Below are 16,670 nucleotides of genomic sequence, written 5' to 3' on the forward strand. Positions count from 1 at the left end.
GTTCTGGCTTCCTTTCTGCAGCAATATTAACTTCATACTCATGTGAAATAATCCTATAAATGTCCATACCTAGTGTACACATCTCAAAGAAGAGTCATAGAGAACAGAAATAGAATTTATTCTTCCCCAAATCTTTCGTTTATCTTCCTGGATTCCCTTCCCTCATTCTCACATCCCATTTTCTTTCCTCTTCATTCTCTCTGTTCCTTTAAAATGTTTTCTTTCCAAGTGAAACCAAACAAAATTATCAGCCCACAATGGTCTTCTGCATTTGTGTTCTGTCCTTTGTTAAGGGGAATTGGAGCAGGGGGTGGGCTTGGGCTTCTATCCAGGAAAAAGGGGGAAGAGAGGCACTGAGTATGGCTGCCGAGGACTGAAGCCGTCCCCAACATTTTATTTAAGAGAATCTCTCGAATTTCTTTCTACCTCTCATGGGGTAAGCACTTTTAAGTATCAATTACTGTTGTTATTATTTACCTAGGGAGTGTGTGTATGGCATCTGGCATAGTTTGGAAATGTCAGTGATCCTGTAAATTTCATTCACAGGAATTAACTAGGTAGCCTCTCCATAATCAGATTCTTCAATATTTGAAGGTTTGTTGGAAACAAACTAGGAAAGCATATGGTATCTGCACATTTCAATGCTTGTTTGGGTACACAAAGTGGATGTGGATTTATTTCACTTTTTTTTTTTTTTTTTTTTTTTTTTTGGTGCTTTCCTGTTTTGTGGAGGACTTTCTGGACCAGAAAAATAGCAAAGGCAGAGCTGGTAGAAGGTGCAGCGTGACGAGGGGCTCTGCCAGCACCGAGCCACGAAGGGGAAGTTGGCTGAACTGAGCTACTGAACTGCTTTTCTTTCTCTCTCTCTCTCTCTCTTTTCTTTTTTTTTTTTTTTTTTTTTTTTTTCCCTTTTAAGCAGGGTTAAGGTGAACTCCTAAGCAATTGTGGAGTGAGGCTCCACCTCTCCCGGCCTGATCTGCAGGCTCGGGTTACTCTCCTGCCTGGTTCTCAGCAGCCCACAGTGAGTTGCGTGCCTCTTCAGCCCCAACCTGCCAGAGCCTGGCAAAATTACTCCTTCTGTGGAGTTCAGACCTTCCTTCAGGAAGATTTGCTGGCAATCACCAGGTCAAGGATGGAGTAGCACCACTTGAGATTCAGCAACCAGACTGCTGCAAGCAGTAGCTGAGCAATATCACCCTGTCCACTTTTTTTTTCTTTTTTTTTTTTTTTTCCCCCAAAATCGGGAAAATCCGTGTCTTCCCTGGAGAAGCCGTCAGGGGCAGGGCTCTGGCAGGGATGGCTCTGACTTCACCTGCTTCTGCAAATGAGTCACGGAGTGTTATAAAAAGCAAGGACCTGCCAAGTCTCATTTCTTGGAACTGAGTGGAAATTTCAGCAAGCAGCTGCTCTTTCCTTAGTTTATACTTTTCCTCTGCAGGTTTCTTGGAGAGGGCCTGGAATCGCAGAAACTCTGCAGCAGAAAGGACCTGTTGCTCCATTTTGGTAACCGTGTCTCAGTGGAATTAGCTGTTTGGTCCAGACGTGATTCGGATCTTCCTCAGGGATCTTGGTGAAGCCTGGAAGGAGCCTCGGGAACGTAATTAAACAGGTGTGTAAATTTTTTTGGATTGGCAATTGAATCCTAGCAAAAACCAGGAACAGAACCTCAAAAATCAGATTAGCCCTCCTGAATAGAGGTTCTTTTCACATGCCTGATGCTGTCAAAAGATTTATGCTTTCTAGCTTTCCTCTGGAGTCACATAAGGCAAAAACTAATTTGAAAGAGAAATCAGTGAAAGCAGATTGTCGAGGAACAGCCGGGTTCTAGGAGGGGAAGTGGCTCATTACAGCAATCCCGACTGTGCTAACAGTGTAGCGTGAGGACTTTGGCTACCTGCGAGCGTGCCCATAGGGACCATTCCCATTCCCCTGCGCGCAGCGAGAGCCGCGTGTGAGTTGTCAGAGCGGGGAGGAACGCGGTGCCAGATGGAAACAACATAAACAGCTGGGAGATTTCATCCGGGATTTCCAGCCAAGACGGGAGACTTTTGTTCCCCTAGACTAGTCGTTCCAAAGGTGGCTTAGCTACACCTACTTCTTCGGGGGAAGGATGTCGCTTCGGAGTCGTGGTACGTCTTTGCGTGTGGCCTTGCATTTAATTTTTTATTTTTATTTTTTTATTTTTACGATGAATTTACACCCCCACGGCTCAGCCCGGCTCCGGGGCGCTGCTCTCAGCACCTTTCCTTGGCGTGAGCCGTGCAAGGAGCGGGAGCGGGAGCAGGGAGCGGCTCCGCAGGGCAGCGTGCGGGAGCTCCGCGGGCCCGCCCCGGCTGCGGGCTGGGGCCGGGGCTGGGGCCGGGGATTGGGGCCGGGGCGGGGCGGGTGCCCGGCAGAGGGAGCTCGGCTCCGCTGCTCCGCCGCTCCGCTGCCCGGCGCCCGCCCCGCTCCCGCACTTTGTTGGCGGCGCGGAGCGGAGCGGAGCCCGAACCCGCCCGGAGCTCCGCGGCCACCGCCGCCCCCGGGCCGGGAGGAGAACTCGGGACCAGGTGAGGGGCTGGCGGGGCGGGGTGGGATTTCCCCTGGAGCCCCCGGGCGGATTGCGGGGCGCTGCCCTGCCCGGCCCCGCTCGGACGGGGGGCTGAGAAATCACTCCTGGGGACGGTGGTCGCTGCTGCAGCTTTTCTTTCTCAGCCTGGCTGGCGCACCCACGGAGCCCTCGGGGTGTGCGTGTGCCCGTGTAGGTGTGCGTGTGCTCTCCTCCTGCGGTACCGCCACACCTGCCCGCACCGGGGGCGGCTGGGCATCCCCGCCCAGAGCACCATCTGTGCCCTCCTCCTCCTCCTCCTGCCTCACCTTCTGCCAGGTGACTCGCCTTTCAGTCCTTACCCAGGGGTATTTTTTCCCCCCTCCCTGTGATTTTTCCACCTCTGTAGCTGGTAGCGGGCAGAGAGCAGCTTTCGGGTGGGATTATCCTGTTGATTGCCCACGTTTGTAAGGCGCTCTCCCCTGCTGTCTTTCGTGTCCCCCCCGCGCTGTTCAGCCCTTTCATTCCCTCCGGTAACTTTCCCTGGCGTCTCTGCTCCTTCTGCCCCTCTCATCGCCGTGACACGCACTCCCTAAGGCATTGCCAGCGTGACCTGGGCACACCTTGGAAACAGGTTAGTGGCGTTTTGAGGGATAATTTAAGGTGTTCCTGCCCCCCACCGCGACCTCAGTAGGGCTGCATTGTATCCACGAAAAGCGAGGTGTTGCAGCTCCCACTAAAGCGTAGTTTCAAGCCAGCAGGCAATAGAGGAAAGGGTGGAACAGGTTTTTCTGAAGGATGTTGTTTGAGAAGCAATCCTCCCACTCAGAAATTGTGCTTTGCCTTGCCTGGTGAATCTTGCACCCTCCAGAGTGCTGTGTGACCTTTGGTGGAGTCTGCTTTGTTTACTTGAGGTGAAGTGCTGAAGGTAAAAGTATTGCTCCTCTGCATTGTGTCTGCTGAAATATTAACCAAGTGATGGATCTCGCATGCCTTCGCAGCCTGGATCATATTTTAATTGCTCCCCTCCTTCATCATCAGACATGTGTCCTCCTCCCTTCCTATTGACTGTCTTCCTTCTCGTTTGTGATTGTGCAACGCCTATATGTCAGCTACAAAAGTTGCTTGCACGGGGGAACATAAAAATGACCATTTTTGTGGTTAGCAACTGGAAATACTTAATCAGCATCATGTGGCCGGTCTCCTTTCCCTGGAATACCCACGGAAACCCTGCCCTGTGAGGAGGAGAAACCTCTCCTGGGCCAGGCTTGCAGTGAGTTGGTGATTCCCTCCCAGTGGGACTGCAAAGAGCTTGCGGAATTTCCGAGGTGTAAGGGAGACGCCCCATATCTCCTCCTGATTCACAGTTCACAGGGAGTGTGGTGTTATTAGCTCCCAGGTAAGGAGATACTGTGCTCAAGGCTCCACGGGAGCGGCTGCTCCCTGCTCTTTCTGGGAAGGAAATGGAAGTGGCTCTGGATTTGAGTTGTCCAGCTGGCTGGTGCTGTCGCGCACTCATGGAGGCTGTGGCGTTGAGTTATGCCTTCTCCTAGCTCTGAGTGCTGGCTTCTGAGTGATTCTGTGATTTTGAAAGCAGACAAAGCGTCCCATTAGATTTATTTGGAGGGAGGTAACACCCCAGGAGCAGCAACACCCAGTAATGATTAGGTGCTAGTTATATACAGCAGTAATGGAGAGGGCAAGATTAATCTGAAGTAAATTACTTCTGCTGTGAAATGCACAGATGGAAAAAGTACTGAAGTTTTCCACTTGGTGACAACTAAATTCTTGAAGTAGGGTTGATTTTTTTTTTCTTTCCATAGTCCAGCTGCAAATGGTGAATCAGTCACATTACTACTGCATTTTTTTCCCCTGTGGGTGACAGCTTATTAAAATCTTAACATCTGAAGTCAAATAATTGAAGCCCCAAGGGTCAAAATAGAGTAAATATATAAGAAATCTCCAGTTTCTGTGGGCAAAGGAGTGAAGACTTGAAGTCCACACGACAAAGATTGCACCAATAAAGCACTTGCTAACTTCGGTGTCCGTGTCTACCACTTGTTGCTCTTGCATTCCTGGTTGCAACTCCTGCACCTCTTCTCATACAGTGAATGACTGCTTAGCGCACAAGATTTTTTCAAAGACAGCTTTTGGCTGTGCCAGACAGAAAAAAGAAGCCCTTTGTGACTCCTCCAGTCTCCTCTCTCTGCTGTGGGGCTGGTGGCAAGAAAGAAAAGACATTCTGCACCTTGGAATTGTGGCTTACAGTGTAGCGTGGGTGGCTTGATCCTTGTATCCCCATTCAAAGTATATTTTTCAATGTGAAAATTCGGTACGTAAGAGTCTAATTTCTTGTATTTAGTGCTAGTTCTCTAGTTTTTCCATTACTAAATGCTTCAAACCAGTAGAAACTAGAATTCCTGCTTTTGGGGAGGGGCCGTAACTAGTGCCATTTTATCTTAACTCCAGGGCTGGACTCTGATTCATCTGCCAGTTTATTAATCCAAAACAATGATATTCTGTTTTGTACAGCTTTTGATTTAACTCTGATACCTAGGATTTTCAGTTTTCTACCTGAATTCCAGGTTAGATGATGAACTTTGTTTTGCCATGAACTTCAGCTGCTAGCGCCGTCCTGAGTGACCATTTCTCCCTGCTGTGCCCGCAGAGGAATTTAGGCATAAAGTCATTGAAAGTTTCACCTAAGTCCGTGACGCTGTTCTGGGTGTGTGTAGAAAACATTTGCAAAGCTGTTTACAAAACAATGCTCTGCAGTCACTGAAAGGGAATGTTAGACAAGGTGTCTTTTACAGCTCTTGACTCTGGGAGCGTCACAGCCTTTTTGGAAGGACCATGATGGAGTGGGAAGAAGCAACTTCCACATCTGTTTTGCGAGGAGGGGCTCTTTTCTTCTTTCTTTTTTTTTTTTTTTCCTTCCTAATTTCGTGTAATTGACACTGGGGGATCACAGTCACTGAAAGGGAATGTTAGACAAGGTGTCTTTTACAGCTCTTGACTCTGGGAGCGTCACAGCCTTTTTGGAAGGACCATGATGGAGTGGGAAGAAGCAACTTCCACATCTGTTTTGCGAGGAGGGACTCTTTCCTTCTTTCTTTTTTTTCCCCTTCCTAATTTGGTGTAATTGACACTGGGGGATTAAAAAAAATGAATCACAATTGGAAATGTTGTTAGCATTAGCTTTTTAAGATCTGTTTCATTTTGAGCTGTGGCCGTGAGCCTGCAATCACTAACACATGTGATTGTAACGTCAGTTTTAGTAACATTTTAAAATATTAGCCAACTCGGGGCCTTGAATTGCTACTAGTTGAGAGCTTCCAGTCCTTTCTTCTCTTCCCTCTCCATGCCACTGCCTCGGTAATTAAAGTTAGGCATGCTGTGAATCTCCGCAGGGTTAAGATCTGACATGGAAATGGCAAATTACAAATTACTTTCTTTGCATTTATTACCTTTGTCTTCCGATGAATAGACTCCAGCAACCTTGTGCATCATGAACAGGCAAAGTTAGCAAATGTCTCTAGCTTCAGAGGTGCAGAGTTAGCATTTTCCATGAAGTTGTCCATTTCTGTGGGAATTTCTGTTGTGTGGCTTTCTGATGCATGACAGGCGTCTTCGTTACTGTGGTGGTGTGACAGGGGATTCTACTTGCCTTTGTTCTCAAAGCCTCACTCATGTTGTCACTTTGACCAACCACGGAAATTGTTAGCTTCTCTGTTTTTGCTATTCTTTTTCCTTCTGTAGCTTTACATCAATATAAACACATAAAATATTAAACCATTCTGGAATACTGTGAAAACTTAGAGTGTTTCAACAGAATAATTAGTAGAAATTAATGATTTTAAGAATGGCATCTGTTGAGTGAAAGTAGGTGTTATGAATGTCCAGTTACTTAAAAAAGTTTAATACAGATAAAGTGGTTGTTTGGGTATTTTTGGTATTTTTGGTATTTTGTTTCATTTTTGATTTTATTTTGTTTTGGGTTTTTTGTTTGTTTTATTTTTATTTTCAAGAATATATTGGTTTTACATGAAAGAGAGGATTTGTCTTTTAATAATCCAAAATGTTACAGTTCATGGATTTTCTGGATTTTATGGATTACCCCTGAAGATAGGGAACACCTGATTCCTTTCAAGCTTTCCATGAGTGCAGGAGAATTGTATTCAGCTGGGTTAATTGTGAAACTGCCAGAGCTGGTTCTTGGGGCTGGAGTTTGCTGTAGCTGCTTCAGACTAAATGCACTACAAGAGTTTCTCTTATCTGTAGCTCAGCAATGTTTGTAACTGGAAAATAAAGGAATGAGTCCTGGCGGATTTGTATTTATTGCTTTGATTTCTGCTCCTGCATGTGAAAGCGTTTTTAAAGACTCGACCAAATAGAAAATCAAGTACTAGGATCACTGCTTCTCCCATCAATTCTCCCTTCTCCTCCCCCTCACTCTCCAGAAATTGTCTCAAGTGCAGAGAGGAGCTGAAAGTGAGGTGTCAGCAGCACCTACTTGTTGTCCATTAGATGAACCCACACCCATTAGCAAATGGTTTTTAACACCCCCTCCCCAAAACCGCTGCATCAAACTTGTTCTAAAAAACATGAGAAATACCTGAGCTCACAGAAGTTCATTTGCTCCCCAATACTTGCAGATAAGTGGTGAGATACAAGATTATCCTAATTTTGTCAATGTTTTGCCTTTAGGTAGACTTTGATCCTGCTCTGTTTTGTTCCGTTAAAGGTCCTAGTGAATTGTCTTTTACCTGAAATGCGGACTTTGGTTAATGAGCACGTTCTTTCATTCTGGGGTGGTTGAGAGGGCTTAATTCATCCCTCTGAATGCTCCTTTCATGAAAACTGAGGACTTTGCTCTTCCTTCTAATGTGCTCTTCCTTCTTCCGAGGCCACTGATCTTTTTATTGGTTTTCACAGTGTGTCTGAGGTGTAGTCTTCTCTGTTTTCTGAGACAAAGATCTCTTTGTTTAAAGTGTAAAATATAATTTGAAATAATTAGCTTGAAGAAAGCTTTTTGTTCCCTACTCCATCAGGGACTAGAAAGACACTTGGTGTTTCCGGGTGATAGGTGTCTGGTTAATGCAGGGATTCTCTTTAGAGTCCAATGCCCGTAAGAATCCCAGTGCACATAATAAAAATATTTTTGAATGAGCTGTTCTATTACTCAGAGCGTGTGGATGTGAGGCCTTTGTAGAAGGAGTGAGACATTCATCTTGTACATTGTCTTATGCACTCATATACATGGAGAACTCAATGATCTGGCAAGGATAATGCAAGGAAATTGAGTTACATCATGAGGAGTCTGTGATATCATGTGGCAATAAAATTTAGCTTGATGATCTTCTGTGCCATTTAAGAAATGGCGTGGAAAAGTCAACCATTTATACTTGTGCCTCTAAAGTAATTTTCAGCTTTGCACAATATGTCTTGAGAAGGCAATGAGTGCATTGTACTGCCTTCAGCTGGAGATAAAAATATACATCTGTGTTTCACATTCAGAACAGGCTGTATATGAAATACATGTGTTTTCTTCTTTCCCTTCAATCTCAACTCAGACTCGCTTTTCCCAAAGTGGAATTATTTATTCTCTGCTCCACTTCCAGCATTATTTATTGCTTTGCAATTCTTCCTGTGCTCTCGCAGCCCTTAGTGTAATGTTTCAACTTTCTGTTTCCTTCTCTTCCTGTGTTCAGGGATGAAGTCTTGTCCAGGGCAGAGGGCTGGGAACTAGAGGATGGGATCTGTTTCTGTTTTAGCAGCAAACTTCGTTAAGGCTAACAAATCTGGGCTAACTGGTAATTAGCCTCTTGGTGCTATCTCACTCGGAGAGGGCAGGACAGCGTGAGGCATCTGGACTTTGTACCTTGGTGTCTCTTAGGTAAGTCACCCCTGGGTGACAAATGTCCTGCCTCTGCCAAGAAACAGGCAGGGCTTCTCCACTGCAGTCAGTGTCCCTTCCCTGGGAGCCTTGCCCTCAGCTTGGGCTCACCTCTCCCTGCTCAGCCTGGCCCCTGGGTGAACTCTTCAGGTTTTCCTTCCCTCTCTGCTTGCCTCAGCTGTGTTTCTCCACCATCATCCACATTCTGGTCCATCCTACTGCTGAGTCTTGATATAACTTTAGTCTGCTGTTGTTTATTTTTTTCCCCTCTTCCATTTCTTTATTTAACCCCTATTTTCCCTACCCTTTTTGTTTTACATCACTCTTTAATTGCACACAGTGCAGCTTCATGAACACTTCTTGCAGTAGAGCTTTTGCACACTCAAACCCCAATTCTTTCTCTCCTTTTGTATCCTTTATTCCAATGTCTTCTCTAAGGCCTTTCAGATCCACTGTTCTCAGTGGGAAATGTGGGATGTGAAATTATATGGATAGTCAAGTCTTTGTGGGTTAAGTCATGTCTTCCCCACAATGCTGTGTACTTTGTCAAGGCAGTAATTTCAAGCTCTCATCAAGCAGTTCTACAACTCAAGACCTTACAGGGAGGTGTCAGAGTGTGTGTAGGCATTTGTTTTCCCTATGTGAGTGAGGTGTCTAATACACATCCAAAAAAGTCTCTTCAACAGTCTTACTGAATATGACTGGAAGATATTCTCAGAGCTGCCTTGGATATGTGGTGGAATGAGTTCTTTTCTGCTTATAATTTACAGTTTTTCTCACTTTTTATATGAAATCTGAATGTTGACATGCAAGTGGCTTAGGGCAGCTGGCAGCAGGGAGCTGTGTCTTCCCAGGGACAGGACTGATATTTTTTTTTTGGAGGAGGTGGATGCTTAGATCATGAGAGTTTATGTCCCATTGTGTTCTTTAAGTATTTTAAGCTGTCCTTTTATAACTCTGAAAGTTATTGTCCAGACATCTCCATTCCTTTTTTAAAAAAATAATCTAAAAACCTCAATTTTGGAAACAGCTGTTTTGTCTCTGTCTCAGTTTTCCGACTTATAAACAAAAAACATATCTGACTCTCAGGAGTTTTGTGAGGCTTAATTAACAAATATTTATACAGGCTTTTGAAGATATAAAGCAGCATATAAATGCTAAGTAGTGTTATTATTACCACCAGCTGCTTTGTTGTAATTGAAGCAATAAAAGTTTCAGTGCCAGTGGTTGTGTTGCTGTTGCCTAAATACAGTTTTTGTGAACTCAGGAGACATTGAGGATGGGGAGAAAGTGATGGTGGAGACCATACTGAAATAAGGGGTGTGGAACAGCTCTGAAACCTTTGTGAAGGACTTAAAATTAAATAATTATAATAAAAGAAGTAAAAATCCAGAACTGGAAAAGTATAAGCTCTGTTCTGCAGTATGTTGAGAGGTCCCAGGACTAACTGGGGGTTGCCTGATTAGGAATGAGCTGGCAGCATTTGCATTTATGACTCTGGCATATAAAAGAAGGGATCTTTTAGAGATGATTGATAATGGGTAGTATAGGAAAAGTAACATGGTATAAATCACAATTAGCCTTTACAATTTATTTTTTTAATGTCTACTTTTGTAAAACGTTCATGACTTAAAGCTGAGTTATTTTTATTAATGTTCTTGTGCTTATCTCACATAACCAGCTTGTTAAAAGCGGATATGAACACTTTTTAAGCCTCTGGCTTATAAATTGTGAGAAAGAGAAAGGAAGATTGATTCCAACAGGCTTGAAGGTAGATTCATTTCTCTTCTAGTTTGCAAAATGAGAAAGGGGGAAGAATTAAACTGTAGACTTAGTGAGCCAATCAGTTTCAGCCAGGCTGAAAATCATTAGATTTGGCTCTAATGTACAATTTAATTGTAAAAGTCTAACTTAAAAGAAAATGAATTCAGGGGAATTCTGTTTTGGTAAATTGATGATAATATCTCCAAGTTATTTCTGCCCGAAGTAATAACAGTGTGGAAAAAATAAAGTAATAACAAAGGAGCAGTGAGGGGGAACAATTATTTTGCAAACATCTCCTGAGGTTCAGAGGGGGTTACTTGGTTGCATTAAAAGAAGAATATTGTGCTGCTTGAATGTAGGAGAGGATTGATAAAAACTGGTTTAAGGAAAACCTCTCTGTTCTTTTTACATTTGAGATAAGATAGAAAAGTTTGGAAGAATGCAACATCTTCTGCTAGGTCTTTCAGCATTCTTAATTGTTTGTTATGAGGTCTTGGTTTGAACATTGGCAGGTATTTCTGGTGGGTTTAGGGGGTTCTAATTTATTAACCTGGGCTGTCAAATTACTTATAGCAAGTCATCTGTCTCTAATAATATTTTAATATTTAGTGAAATGCTGGTTTTTCTTGTAAGGGATGTTCCTTAACAGCTTCTGGATCAGTTCTACTTATGAAGACCTGAGTTAGTTAAGGTGTCAGAGGGATCACAAATGTGGGTCATGGGTGTCATGATTTCATAGTGGCTGTACTGCAAGGACTTTGAAAACAGAGAGGATGCAAAGCAGGGAACTTAGTCCTTTATGATTTTAGGTAAGCAAATTTTCAGACAACTTTGAACATTATTAAACACTGAGAAGAAAAGTCCCCAGCCTTTTTTTTTTTCTCCCAGTTTTAGGCAAATCTTACTTTAAAAACTACAACCACAAAGTTGTTCTGCATAGAAATAGAAGCACTTTAAACACACAGAGGCGGGCAATATAGCCCTGAGGCACATATGGAGACAGCCCAAACGCTGAATGGTAGGTTCAGAAAAGGTTACTGCTCAAAATATTTTCAGTAGCCAAGTGGAAGACAATTCATAGCATTGTATTAGAGCTGCTTTCTCTTTGTGAGAGACTGGTGACACCTCATTGTGAATAAAAGTCTGGGGATTTTTGACAGCTGTGGGAAAGAGCAACGATTTTATTCTCCCTGTATACAGAGGTGGAACAATTAGATAGGAATTTGTTTTTCTGTTACCCCAGACTGTAACAGAGTAGTATGAAAACTGTCTTTTGAAGTACAAAAAAAGTCTGCCTCAGGGGCTATCATTTTAAAGCATCGTATGAAATGCTGATTTAATAAGGTCTGCTCCTTGCACATTTTAAGTGCAAGGAAATGTGTGTGTTGAGACCTTGCTAATCCTTCATTTGCACAAAGTCTTTGGCTTGTTCCCTGACTGTCAAGGAATTAATGGCGTGCTTCAACGACGTCCTGCATTACTGGGCTGTAATTATTTTCAGAAGGGATTCTGCACTGAGTTTGGTGGTGCTTTATGAATTATCATTATAAATAGAATGAAATTGCTGTTGTCAAAACATATGAGCAGAGGAATCTGATTCCCATTGTTGGTGTACTCAGTGGCTCGTGGGATTAAGTGATACCCAGTGGACTTCCAGGCAGTTCATGCAGGTCGGTGAGAGGTTTGCTCAGCTGGGCTGTTGTGCTTGTGGCAAGTTAAACAGGGGTGTAGGTGACAAGGAAAAATTCCACTGAGCTAGAAATGGGTTCCAATTGCATGGGACACTTTTGTGTCTCCTGGCTGAGGATGGAGGTCATTGCTGCTGTGATGCTGCCCAAACCTGGGTATGGCTCTGCACTACACACACCCTGCATCTGCATGATTTTATGGAAATCTGCACCTAGATAAAGCAGGCTATGCAGAAGGTAGCATATACCACTTGCTTTTCAGGTGGACAGAGTCAGCAGTATTCAATTTTGGAGTATCTACCTAGGATTTTCCCTTTGGTTCATTACAAATCTTTGTATGGTCGTAGGCCCTCCAGATTGACTGGAGGCTTGTTGTACCAGGCACTCAATTTCAGCAGAATGTTATTATTTAAACATTGTGTCTATTTTTAAGTCAGATAATCTATAAAACCTGTTGAAAACCACAAGAGATCATTACATCATCGAGTTTGACCTCCAGAGTGTCTGAAGGAGGAGAGTTTCTGCCCTTCTATTCCTGCTAGCAAAATATTAATCAAATTTCCTTGGCTTTCCTCTCAGAGGAAGATAGACACAGTAACTTAAACTACCTGCCCCTGGCAAACACTGGCATTTTTCACTAAGTACATGGATGAATTTTTAGTGGTTCTTTGTGGGTGTGAATCATGTGAATGCCAGAACGTGGTGCAACCCTCTGGATGCTGTTGTTTATGTATGTGTGTGTGTGTATATATATATATATATATTTATATACATTATAAATATATATTTATAATGTATAAATTTTGAAATATACATATATATTTATATATATACTTCATCTGTATATATGTATACACACACAAACTCTGTGTGTATACATGCATACATATGCTACCATATATATATATGTATGTATGTATGTATCTACTTTGGCACGCAGCAGATGCAATCCACGTTTCTTCCTCTAGATACACACACCTTTTTCCCAAAAGCTTCACAGGCTCAAAGCAGGTGATCCTGGATTCTCTAAGTCTATACTTCATGCTTCACTGGATAAATTGTGTAAACTCACGTCACTTTCTGAACCACTGTGTGCTTGTCTGTGTAATCACTTTTTGCTCACGTGGCAGACTGAGGCACTTGTTTGCACAGCAGTTTTTAGGAGTTAAAGGCCAGGTTAGCCTGTGTGGGGAATCCATGGGAGGTTTTTATTTAGGTTCACTTCTATTTTTAAGATATTTTTGGCCTTTCTGCCTCCTAGAGCATGGAACTGGTGTTGTACAGACTCTGGGATGTCCAGATGCATGCTGTGCTAGTGTTTCCTGTGATGCCTCAGGTTTTAGCATTTATATTTTTCAGATTCTGCGCTCCTTTAGTGTGCGGGTCTGAGCTTCATATTAGGGGATGCTGAGCTCTGTGCACAAAGCAGGGAGACAAAACAATTCCTGCTCCAGCTGGGCACCAAGGACAAATGATCCAAATCTCAGCCCCAAGAGTGCAAACAACGTGGAGTGAAGAGAGAAAAACAAGCAGGATGGGACTGCATGGGGTGGAGCTGTGATTGGACAATTAACTGCAATATGCAAATGGAGCAGAACTTATAAAAGTGAGAGTCCGTCACTGAGTGTCCATTTTGTGACCATTTTGGTTCATCTGGCTGGGCTCTGGTGCTGCCCAAGGTGGATCCATGGAGGAAATCCTTTTAATAAATCCCTACTTTATTTTTTAACTCCATCCAGCCTCTGTTCTAGCTCAGCCTTCACAAGGCATCACCAGCAGTAACATTTTTTTCAATATCGTCACGTCTTCCTCATGGCTTCTATCAAGCAAGATCTGCAGATGTCACTACAGGCAATTTAGTAAATGGAGTCCAAAAATTGGGTTTCTGTGGGAATGTGTCACAAACTATGTGAGTCCTTGGTTTTAAAACCTTCCTTGTAGAGCTTTAGTGCAGAGGCTTCTTTAGGATGTAAAGAAAAAATGTGGTCATTTTACAGATGACCTTGCTCTTTATTCTCTCCCTGCATGGAACTTTTGCTTCCAGTAATGAGGAAATGTTCTGAGGCAGTGTTCTTGCCGCGGTGACATAAAATAACAGAGACTTCCAGTTATTACTCTGTTCTTGCCCTGTAATAGACATGTGCCTTCAGGGACCAACTGACCTTAGAAATGGTGCATATCTGGAGCTTGGGGTCATTTCTGTCCTACAGATTTTTTATTTTATTTTTTTTTAATAGGCATTGGGATGGTGATACTACACTCACTGATTAGAAACCATTAGTATTCTTGATCCAAGTGTGCACTCTCCACTCTGGACACACAATCCCCTTAGAGCTCCTAGAAATGCACTCAGTTGTTGCTCTGACAGAAAGAAAAAACCAGGAAAAAAAGCCCCAAAATTACCTAAAATTTACCTTTATGATTTTGAAGGTGTTTTCCAGCCCAGGGATAAAGATTGGTGGTGAGTTCCTGAGTGGATGTTCCTGAGTTGTTCAGCTGTGGGTGAGAGCATCAGAACCTTGATCTTGAAGTACTTGTTTGTTCCACTGATATTAATAGAACAAATTGTCTGCCTGTTTAATGATTTTGAGGTTCAGGCTCAAAAATCTCAAAAAACCAACAACCCACGACAAAAAAGCAAAGCAAACCCCAAGATAATTTGTGTGCTTGTTTTGTTAAAGTAAACTTAGATCATTTGGAAACAATTTAAAAGAATTTGTCACCATTCTTGTTATTTTTTTCTGTCCTCATCTTACTGTGAGACACATCTTTTATTTGGAGTGTGTTCTATTTTAAACAGGCATTATGTTTTCATGAAAACTCTGCTGGGCAATGTCTAACTCCAGACATAAAAGCAAATAAACTAAGAAAAATCCTCTGTTTATCTGAGATGAGAGGACTTTTTTAAGAAAAGGAGAGAAAAAGAGAGGATCTAAACCAACTTAATGGTCTCTTTTGTCTCTCTTTATGTTCCTTAATGTTCTTTTGCAGTCCTCAGGAATTACATTATCTCATTGGTATGTCACTGGGGTAGTACTACAAAGAAATCTCAAAATGCTACTGTCTTTGGAATGTACAGTGAAGAGAGGCAGGGTGCTGCAATGCACTGTTTGATCTAGGCTGATTCTGATTTTACTCTGAATTCAGAATTGATGTGGGTGTTTAATGACGGATAACATCTCTTGGATGCTCCCTGCACCTCACTGAAGTAAACCTGAGGGCTTGCATCTTTCTTTTGGGGCTGTTAATTTTACATGTAGCTGAGATCTCTCGTGTGCAAGGTTGGCTGTTTGGGATTTCTAATTAATTACTTTTGACAGCTCATCCTCAGTTTTACCACTTGGTGTTGCCTCAGACAAAGCTTACTGTAAACTTTCCCGAGCTCTTCTCCAGTGAAATCTGTCACAATTTCCTGTCACTTGTGGAAAGAGCTGTCACACAGCTGAGTACTGGAATTGTGGAGGTGGGTCTGTCAGCAGTGCCAAGTGAAGTGGAGATGAAGCAGTGGGGGCTGTGGACTGGGAAATGAGCAGGATGGTGTTGTGGGGGGCTCACTTCATCTCCACTAAAATCTTTAGGATCTCTCTGTTGAGGACTAGGATAGCTTCCAGGGTTCCTGGCCAGGAGGCTCTTTGGTTTGTTTTCAGTTCTTCAGCCAGGCTTGCCCCTGTAAAGGGTAACAGCCAAATGGGAAATGAAATTAACATCTCTGATTTTCTTCCTTGTGACCCCTGTGTTTTTCATAGCATCCACTGCATGGATGCAGGGCTTGTTTCCATATATTTCCATATACCTCATTGCCACGTACTAGACAGTGAAAGCCAAAACTACTACCCCAAAACCCCCTGATAATTCAATCCCCAGTGATGATACCTGGTGAGCCTATGGCAGTGGTACAGAACAGAGGTCTGGAGTGGGGAATATCACTGCTGCCACATCTCTCTTTTGCAAAGCCCTGGGATTCTTCTTTTATCTTTCTTCAGTCTGCTAAGTCTTGTGAAAACAACAAACTGGCTCACCTCCAGTACTGTGATTTTTATCTTGAATTAATAACAAGTTGTCTTTTCTCACAAAGATAAGTACTTTTCTTTGAAACGAAAATTGCTTTATCTTCTTGAGGATTCTATCATGTTAGCTAACACATTAACTATGTTTTTTTTTCTTTTTTTTCTTTTTTTTTTTTCAAATAATCCTTGTGCTATCAGGACCTTTGATTTGCCCTGGATTTTAATGAGTCATTTAAAAGCAGAGGTCTGTTTTGGCCATTTGACTGGGATACTCCCTTTCCAATCAGTTACCATTTTGAGAATGACATCTGAGTCTGCCTATGTTTCTGCATGACTGGAAGCTGTCACTACTCATTGAAACTTATTAGTGCTGGAAATGGATATGCTGCTTCATCTGCTGGGGATGAAACCTGAGGCACCGGCATTGGAATCTAAATGTTGTTCCCATGAGGAAAGGAAGAGAGCCTGTGTAGTGAGGGGTGAGAGCTGCCTTGCAGCTCAAAGAGGCTTTGGGAGCTTTGCCTACAGGTTGCTAAAAGCAGGTTGTGGCAGTTTTTTGATGATTCAAGACATGACTGTGCTTTAAAATCAAAGTTTCATGGGAGGTTACATTGCTTTAGCTGAAGATTGTACTGCAGAAGACATTAATTTTTCTGTAAGAGGAACCAAAGTTGGGAATCATCCTTTTGGGGAGGGGGAATGAGCACTTGAGGAATTAGTCTTTAAAGAGGGCAGGTGCAAAGTTTGACTCAAAGCCAAGCTTCTGTAACAGCTCCTGGGAGTCCACA

General features: G+C 43.0%; 1 protein-coding gene across 8 annotated transcripts in view; it reads left to right on the forward strand.

Annotated features, from left to right (window-relative positions):
* Positions 1-374: 374 nt before the first annotated feature.
* Positions 375-16,670, forward strand: part of EPS8 (epidermal growth factor receptor pathway substrate 8) — a 124,825-nt gene continuing 108,529 nt past the window's right edge. For 2 of the 8 annotated variants that reach the window (XM_039708078.1, XM_039708089.1), the window contains exon 1: positions 2,398-2,549. The gene's annotated coding sequence lies outside the window, so the exon portion shown is untranslated. Of the gene's footprint in view, positions 437-974; positions 1,126-1,233; positions 1,610-1,644; positions 2,130-2,397; positions 2,550-2,947; positions 3,162-16,670 lie in introns of those variants that run through there. The other 6 variants (XM_039708082.1, XM_039708083.1, XM_039708081.1 and 3 more) reach the window with 6 other exon arrangements.

This window comes from Passer montanus, unplaced genomic scaffold, assembly GCF_014805655.1.
Source record: "Passer montanus isolate IOZ18808 unplaced genomic scaffold, ASM1480565v1 scaffold20, whole genome shotgun sequence".
Taxonomy (NCBI): domain Eukaryota; kingdom Metazoa; phylum Chordata; class Aves; order Passeriformes; family Passeridae; genus Passer; species Passer montanus.